This window comes from Pinus tabuliformis, chromosome 1_1 (genome assembly GCF_031772625.1).
Source record: "Pinus tabuliformis cultivar Carrire ecotype Pingquan chromosome 1_1, CPIR1, whole genome shotgun sequence".
NCBI classification, from domain to species: Eukaryota; Viridiplantae; Streptophyta; class Pinopsida; order Pinales; family Pinaceae; genus Pinus; species Pinus tabuliformis.
Genome location: NC_142297.1, coordinates 886,121,445 through 886,130,702, shown reverse-complemented (window position 1 = coordinate 886,130,702; position 9,258 = coordinate 886,121,445). Strand labels below are relative to the sequence as shown.

Below are 9,258 nucleotides of genomic sequence, written 5' to 3'. Positions count from 1 at the left end.
TAATGATGATGAGTTCAATGAAGAAATTGAACCTCTCAAACTCCTTTACCACAACTACAGTTCAGTGAAAAGTTTCAAAATGGATGGTTGTCTAGTTAGATTGGAAGTTGTGGATCTAGGGAAGGATCCCTCAATAGTTGTTGAAGACATGCTAGTGGTCTTCTAGTGATGTTATACTACAACTTGTGAATGTTGTTCATTAATTGAATTTAGGAGAATTGAGATTTAGGAGTGCGGGAGTGGGACTCGAGACTCCAAATTGTCAAAGACAAAGTTACGAGGGTTATGAGACAACTTGACGGAGGTCATGTTGATATGAAAACTGTTTAACCATTTAATGAATGATTATGTGTTTTGGTGTCTATGAGTGGTTTCAATAAAAAAATTGTAATGTAAGCATAAGGGGGGAGTTAGAGTTAATTCTTACATTCTATATTAAAATTTGGTTTGTGAATTGTTGGAGATGAATGTAATGTGTATATGTGTGCGTGTTGATGAATACATAGCTATGTGTGAAATATAATGCATGATTTTAGTCATTCATTTTTTCAAAGACAAGGTAATATAGTTTTTAGTGTTTAATAGTATTTACCCTAGTCACTTTATACACTCATGCTTAAATTTCTTCTCAATATATATGTTTATGTATTTTTTCTATTTTACATATGTTCATGTATTATATTTAATTTGAGAATGCATACTTGAAGGTAACTCTATGAATTCAAATGTTGTGAATATGAATATTGTAAGTAATTTTATCATATGTGATTGTAATTCAAACTTTTAATTTAAGGAAAAACATGGTAATTAGGTGGAACTATTATATCATACTTTTAAACGAGTGGTACATGGTAGTTTACTCCCTCAATTTGGAAATAAATATAATAATTAGTTAACCTTAATATAACTAGTGACACATAGTAGCTTACTCCCTCAATTTGGAAATAAATATAATAAGTAGTTAAACTTAATATAGCTAAGTACACTTTATCGAAACATAATTATCTACTCATAATTAAAGTAAAAGGAAATTTAAATATTATGAAAATCAATTTCATGTAAATGTTGTCATTGTAAATTAGATATGAGCATAATTCTAATAATTGAATTTATTCATACTATCTCATATATGTATCTCATATATATTAATTATTTATATTATGCATTAAAAAAAAAAATATGTACACACATTTACATTTACATTAATGTTTAAAAAAAATTAAAAAACATTAAATTAAAAACTTTTATTTATTATATTTTCTTAAATAATATATATTTTTTTATCAATCATACTTTTTTTTTTTTTTTTTTTTTTTTTTCACTTTTTATCATACTGATCATCCATTCGCGATATTATTATTAACATATATTATTATAATATTTAATTAATATAATATTATATATTCATACTATATTATATTATATATAATATATAGTTAATACTAATTAGTTAACTATATAATATAATATATATAATCATTACTAGAATATTTTTGTACATGTGAGAGATATTATAACGATTATAATATATTTAAATGTAAATTTTCATAATATTTATATTGTAGATGGATGTTTTAACTTACTTACAATATAGTTAATATATATTTTTATTAATTAAAATAATATATATTGATAGTTAATATTATGAAATATATATTAGAAAATCTCATCAAGTTAGTCTTGTATTCACTTGATATAGGATTTTGTATAACTATGTTCTTGTTGGAACATGCACCAGTAATTAAGGGATTTGAACACTAAACACCTCCTTACACATAATACTTTTTTACAAGACCATCACCAATTAAACTACCACTAAGACTTATGTTACATAAAATATTATTATATCATATTTTATTTACATTATTTTATATATAACATTACAAAAATCTAATTATACTTTATTTACATTATTTTATATCTAATATTACTAAATCTTATCTCTTTATATATAGGCATACTCTAAAAAAAATGACTTTTGAGTCAGAATTAGGCCAAACAATAAGAGTATGTTCAAAGGAATTATGCCAAAAAAATTACTTCCATGTATTTTTTTCTTAGGGAAACCTGTTACACCAATTTTGAGACAGTCAACTTCTATCCACAAATACATTGGCTCATATAAATTGCATAGAGTGTGAACTAACATATTAAATTTAAAATTTAATTCTTCGGAAAACTGGATAATTTTACACTTTTATTGGAATGAAAACAAATTAACTCTAAATCAATTATGATAAAAGGCTAGTCTAAAATGAACTTTCCTTGTCATTGAACTTTTATGTAATCAACATCTAGAGCCACCAACTCCAATACAAACAACATTTCTTGAGACTGTGGCTTCTCTATTGGTAAAATTCGCTACATTTGTTAACGTTTTGGTTTTTATCAGTCTCGGCAGCAACAGGGGTAGACATTGGTAGCGACCCCCTTCTTTCTCTGCATGAATCGAGCCTCTCGATAGCATACGTTTCAAGCTCTGAGGTGGGAGTACTGGCATGATATTCGTCGAGTTGTTGGATCTGGCAATGGTAGTCGAAAATCTAGCTACTTATGTGGTTGAGGAGATTTTAGAGGAGCTGGTGGAAGAATTGGGGGTGGAAGTAAGTGGATTAGCTACACCGACATGGGCCTGATGATGCTCAAAGGACCTACAAGCAATTTCAAGGGGGATGTTCAGAATGCCATTGGAGCCTCCCATTGTGAAGGAAACCTAATCGTAAGCCATGGCCACCTCCTCTCCCGTTTCAAACATTCCCAACCATACACAGACTCCATGCCTCGTCAAATCCCTTATCTCCACCACGTATTTTACCCATAGATGCTTCCTCACTCCTCTATAATGCATTTCACTCCCTTTCGAGACCGAGCGCTGTAAATCCAAAGCCATGGGCACACTCAAATTTCCACTATAGCTTGCGCATGAGCTTGAGTGCCAAATCCAATGTTTTAATTGTAGTTGACACATTTCTCATTAGGGACATGGGCAACATCTTTTGGCTTGTGAAAATGGAAATAGAGTAGTACTATTCATTTCATAAAAGAATTTGGGCAGGACTACCCAATTTGAATATAAAATTTTGGGCGGCACTTACTAATTTGAAATGTTGTATGGGGATTGGGGCATTGAATGAAGGGTTGAAGTCCAAGTAGTGCAGTTAGATAAATAAAGTTGCAATGAGGGAGCTGCCGAAGTCGAGCCATGAATGCTGACGGAGAAACCATGCCGGAGTCAATCCGTGAGCACTACCAAAGAAACCATGATGATGCATGGACATGTATGTTAATATTTTCATGCAGTAAGCCAATCATTGGCTTAGTGACTTGTTTTTAAGAGTTGTTGTCGTAGGAGACCCGAATAGCTATATTTAATGCCACCTTCCCACCATATTTCAAAATTTTATCTCAAATTCTTCTTCCACTGGCATGAGAATCACCATATTTCACCATATTTCAGAGCCGAAAACTTGAGTGGGAATTTTAAAAATATGAAATGAAATACGAGAAAGAGGGAAGTATGGAAAAACCAATACGCTGTCGTGAAAATGGGGCCGAATATCCCAATGACCTCTTCCCGTGCATACCTACCCAAAAGAGAGAGGTAATTATCTAGTTTTAATCTCCACTTCTGTGTGAGCTGCGGTTGCAGTCGTTTTACATAAGAATAGTCAGTTGAATGCTAGAGTGGGGTCGACTCTAGCAAGCAACGGTATGGGCTGGCTTGATCTGAGGAATCCCATAGTGGGCTCGACTGGAATATTGTGGATACGCGTTCTGGTCTCGCTATGAGAGTAAAGATCCGGTTGAGTTGGTGCTGGGACAAGTGCTTATGGCAGCGGGGAAAATTTGGCCTTTCTAGTGGACTGCCTCTACCTCTACTGCAATTGGCTTTTCCTTTGTAGCTTACGGATATGGGTAGGAAATAGAGTCTTTGACTGGATCAAATGAGTTAATTGGTGTTGGTCTCCCTATGATGAGAGTAAAGAGTTAGTGCTGGGACAAGTGCTTATGACAGTGGGGAAAACTTTTGCCTTTCTAGTGGACTGCCTTTGCCTCTACTGCAATTGGGTTTTTCTTATAGCTTATAGATATGGGTAGGAAATAGAGTCTTTGACTGGATCAAATGAGTTAATTGGCATTTTTCCTGCTTGCTTAGCTTTCCTAGTCAAAGAAAGATGCAAGATCCAACCAAAAGTAAAACAAGCTAGATAAGAAGAGGGAATTTAGTAGGTCTTATGTGTCTTCTAAGGGGCGAAGAGTAACCGCTGCGCTGAACACAGGAAGTTCATAAATCGCAACAAAGAATATGGAACCATTGACTACCTAGATGGGATGGTTCCATGGCCATGTATTTGGATTTTATTATCTTATTTGAACTTTTCCAGTGCTAAATTTACAATAAAATTAATTGATAATATTATTTTTTATCATTTTTTCAACTTGAAATTTTAGGTTTTCAGTGTCATTTCTAAATAAAATGAACGATAAAAAAATGTTGTCAAGTGGGTAAATTGTTCCTCTTTAAAAAAGTGAAACAAATCACTCTTGAATGCTCAGTGAATCTTCCAACTTTTGTTTTTCCTTGCGCTTACCTGAACTTCCCATTTTGCTAAGGCTTTGGCATTCTTACCTTCCCATTTTTCTAGTGCAGCTGCATCTGTGGGTTTATTTGGGTTAATATCTCCATCACATATACCTTGCCATAATTCATTGTAAATGAGAGTGCTTTCGATGAGATGATGCCATGTTTTATAGGATTTTGTACCTTCAAGTTTGTCAGAAAATGACTGAGCTTTGCACTTGGCTCTAGTCAATTTCTCAAAAATTACAAGATAACTTTCAAAATTTGACTTTTACAATGATGCTCTTGCAAAACTTGGTAAAAAAAGGTTACCCCCCTTCAATGAAAAATTACTTTGAGTTACACTTATCCCTTCAAAAAATTACAATTGAAATTCCCTTATTACTCCAAAAATTTACAAATCACCTTATTATTCCACAAACAATAAATTCCCAAAATTAAAAAAAAATCACCAAATCTCTCCAAAATACAATGTTCCTTATTTCTCCACAAAATTTACAAATTTACAAACAACGGAAAATCCTTATCACTCCATTAACATTACAAAATTAAAAAATATTTCTTATTTCTTGTCTTCTTCACTCTTCAATTCTGCTTTAAACTATCTTCGGTCACAAGGCCATCACATTGTAGTTTACATGACTTCTATCGATTTGCACCATTGACCTCGATTTCCAGCAAATGGACCACTTTAATCCATCAAGGCCGTCAATTCCATCCAGCTCTTAGCAGAATTTTGTCTAGAAACTCATGAATCCTTCTATATTCGGAGTTCAAGCCTTGTTAAGTTCGATCCAGAGTTCTTGATTTCCATCTTCTACTTGATCCAGATTTTAATTCATGTTCTCTATGAATGCTATAAGCACTAAAGTTCAAAATGCTTTCTTTAGAACTTTCACTCAGCATTCCAATAACGTTTACAAAATCTTGCATTTATTACAAACAGAGACTAATATCCTAACCAACTACTAGCCAAAGAAAACAAGAGACTAGTTTCTCGAAAAGAAGTTCAAAACTCTACTCAAACATCCATAATTCAAATATCCACATTCTCACTATCTCACTATAGCTACTAAACTACTTAACTATGAAAATAAAAACCCAGCTCCATAGAGAGAAACACATCTTCCTCTTTAATCAGAATTACTTCTTAGTCCGTAGAAGATGGTTTTAATGCAGTTGAAGATAATTGGGTTTCTCTCTTCTTTTCCAAACTCTCGCTTCTACGGTCGCGCTGTTCTTTCAACCTTGTTGCAAGGAGCTTCTGGTATTCAATTGCCTCTGTCTTGGCCTTAGCAACCCGCTTCCTCTTTTCTGCAATTCTACTGTGCTTCCTTTTCAGTGTTAGGGGAGTCACGAGTCTTTGGATCTTAAGTGCCTTGCTGCATTTCTTACTTGATTTTGCTACAAAATTTCAAAGGTAAGTGTTAACATAATTTCGCACGTCGTCATCCTTTGAAAGGTTGAACAACTTCCTTATCATAGATGCCCTCTTGGGCCCCCTCATACCAGATCTCTTGATTTGATAGGATTATTTTTGTTCGGTTTGCCTATACTGAAAAAGAATCAACTGCATCCAGAAAAAAGAAACAACTGCGTCCAAAATATCAACTGTGTCCAAAAAAACTAGATGCTGATTGTCAACGTTAATGAATTTTGACCAACAATGCTTTCACTATTACACTTTCTTCAACACTTTCAATATTACGCTCAATAAAAAAAATACCATCCAACTTTGCATTAATTTCTAGCAAGGGCGTATGTTCCAGCATCAAAGAACTAACATATCAAAGAACTAACATAATCAATTTGCAGATTAAAATCTAAAATCAATAAGAATTTTATTTATTTTTTGTTTGTTGAACACAAAACTGGACAATTTCATACCAATTATTCGCTGATCAGTTCAATGGAGTTTTCCAAAACTTGTAGATCTGAAATCTTCTCCTCACATCCATTACAACATTACTGGAGCTCTCATACCACAATACTGGTAGAAGTGTCCTCAAACATGTAATTTTATTAATCCGAAAAAAAAAAACAATTACATATTTTATTTTGCAAGAGTTTACACCTGAACAACCAAACACTTTTGCAATGAGCTATTTATAAGCTCAATGTCCTAACTACCTCTAATTATGGATCACTTATTAAATAGCAAGTGTCTAGTTACAATAAATGCTATTAAGAAATACTAGCTAACTGATCTCCTAAAATAGAGCCTAAGATATGATAGATTTGGAGAGTCATATCTTGTTACAACAATATACTAATCCTAAATGTCTCCTTCAAATATTTAAACATTCTAGGATAATAATTATTAATTTAATATCTTAAATTAATAATTATTTTATTCCAAGTTTATAACCTATGATAATATTTTATTTTTGGATCATCTAACAAAAACTCCTTGCGAATGACTGACATTTTTAATGCTAAAGAGATTTCATTTCTCCATTTTTGTTGTTCCAGTTTTAGATACTTATAACCTGCTTTCTATAATTTGTCTTTATTACTGATCACATGGTTGAACAACTTGTAGCGAAATACGCTATTATTGAAAATTTAATAGTGACATATTGTTATCCACTAAATACTTTGAAGGCTTCTATTAAAAATCTCAAGTATTTGTATTTTACCAGAATTACATCATTGACAGTGACCTGCCTACAACTACCTTGGACATCAAGGCACTTCAAAATAATCGTGCTTAATGAGTTCACTACCAATGTGACTTCTCTCATAGTTTTTAGTCATTTCTACTACCCGAAAGAAATCCGAGAAAGTAATAATGAGGTAAACACTTGTGTGGCCTTTATTATGGAGGAGGTAAATACTCACTTGACATTTTCTCTTTATTATGGAGGAGATTGACCAGGGCAGACTTAGAGGTGGCAAACTTGATCCTTCCCTTAGCCAAAGTCAAAGTGGTGTATTTAAAGGTTTCAAGATTTAAAGAGAAGGAAATTGCTCTGTTGGGTTTCCTTCTCAGAAGTTCTCTCTCTGCGAACAATTACACGTAATCTACCCATATCCCCTCAATATATCCATAAGGAAATATTTTTAAAATGACTTCTGAACTTGGAAATATCTTCTCGAAAAACCTAACTAAGAAACATCTTCTCGAAAAACCTAACTAAGAAACATGGTAGCCATTGCAAGGAATGCTTTCCTTAGATGGCAAAGATGTCTTCCAATGATCAATGATGTTTTATTTTGGTCAAGTTTCATTCAACATTTAACAAAAAAGTTCAAGGATTGAATTATTCTTAGAGATAAAGTCGTAAGTTTTTGCATAATTATTAAATCTACACTCTGCTTTTATTATTATCTGATGTGGTTTTACCAATTGTTCGGGTTCCTCAGGTTTGGAAAAACCAAGTGTAATATTAATTTAACAACATGTCAGTTCAATTTACCGAGTTTTCTTAAATTAATGGTTAATCTAGTTGATCCAATTGCTTTATGCAAAATAAAATTCAAATTTATTATATTTTCCATCCAGATTTCCAAGCGGAAGAGTTGAAGCTTTTTATAATATATGGAATTCAATTTTTTTGTTTTAAAATTCTTTTTAATATCAATTTAATTTATATAAACATATATTAGTTGTTTCATACCATCAAAATGAACTTATATTAATTATTTCATACAATTAAACTAATGTTCTTTCTTTGGACCTGCTTCCCTAAACAAACTTCATATTTACACCATTGAAAATGCATTGCATTCGTTGATTTTGAAGTACTAACCACAGTTCCAATAGGAAATGGACTAATAGCCCAAAGAAATTATTTTAGCAGTTTTGAATAGACAATGCAATTACATTAATATTCTTTTAATAGGTTGTTATTATTGATAGTAAAGAATTTGTTAGAGTTAATAAATTTAATGAGAAAAATGTCAATGTTTTAATGTATTATTATTTTTAATTTAAATAATTACTATTATTTGTAAATTTCTCTAAATATTTTTAGAGTTTTTATTTTATTAGATATGGAATATTATTATGTATTTGAGGCAACAAAAATTTAATGAATTTTTTCTTTTATAAAAATTCATAGTGTTTTTTTATTTTTTAATAAGAAAGAGAGGTTCAATCTATTTTTGCTAACTAGTTGTCATATGGGTGGAAAAGATACACAAGAAAAAATCCTTAAATATCCATGAGTCTAAGAGATTGTTAAAGCTAGAGTAGGAGATAAGATCAGAATGCTAAAAACAAATTGCTAAGTAATTATTTTAGCAGTCTCGCTGTTATAATTAATTGTAAAAAACTGATTACTTAAAAGGCTACGATGAAGTTAATCAATAAATATTAGTGTTCTAATGGATTATTATTTTCAATATAAATAATTAATGTGAATTGTAAACCTATATAGACATTTTTATCATCCCAGTTGAATAGTTAGCTCCCATTACTCTATATCGGGGGTATTATTATGCATTTGAGGCAAGAGAGGATTTAATAAAATCTCTCTTTATGAATGGTTTTTAATTGGTAGTGTTCTTAATTTCAGTGGGAAAGACAGGGTCCATTGATTTTTGCCAAAGAGGCGTCATGTGGGTGAAAATATTCTAAAGGAAAAAAAATTAAAGATCCATGAATTGTTTTTTTGTGATATATCCTTAATAAGTGATTAAATACAATTATGAAAATAAGATAATATTGAAGA

General features: G+C 31.6%; 1 pseudogene; it reads right to left on the bottom strand.

Moving 5' to 3' along the window:
* Nucleotides 1–2,268: 2,268 nt before the first annotated feature.
* Nucleotides 2,269–2,968, bottom strand: LOC149217214 (uncharacterized; annotated as a pseudogene).
* Nucleotides 2,969–9,258: the final 6,290 nt, after the last annotated feature.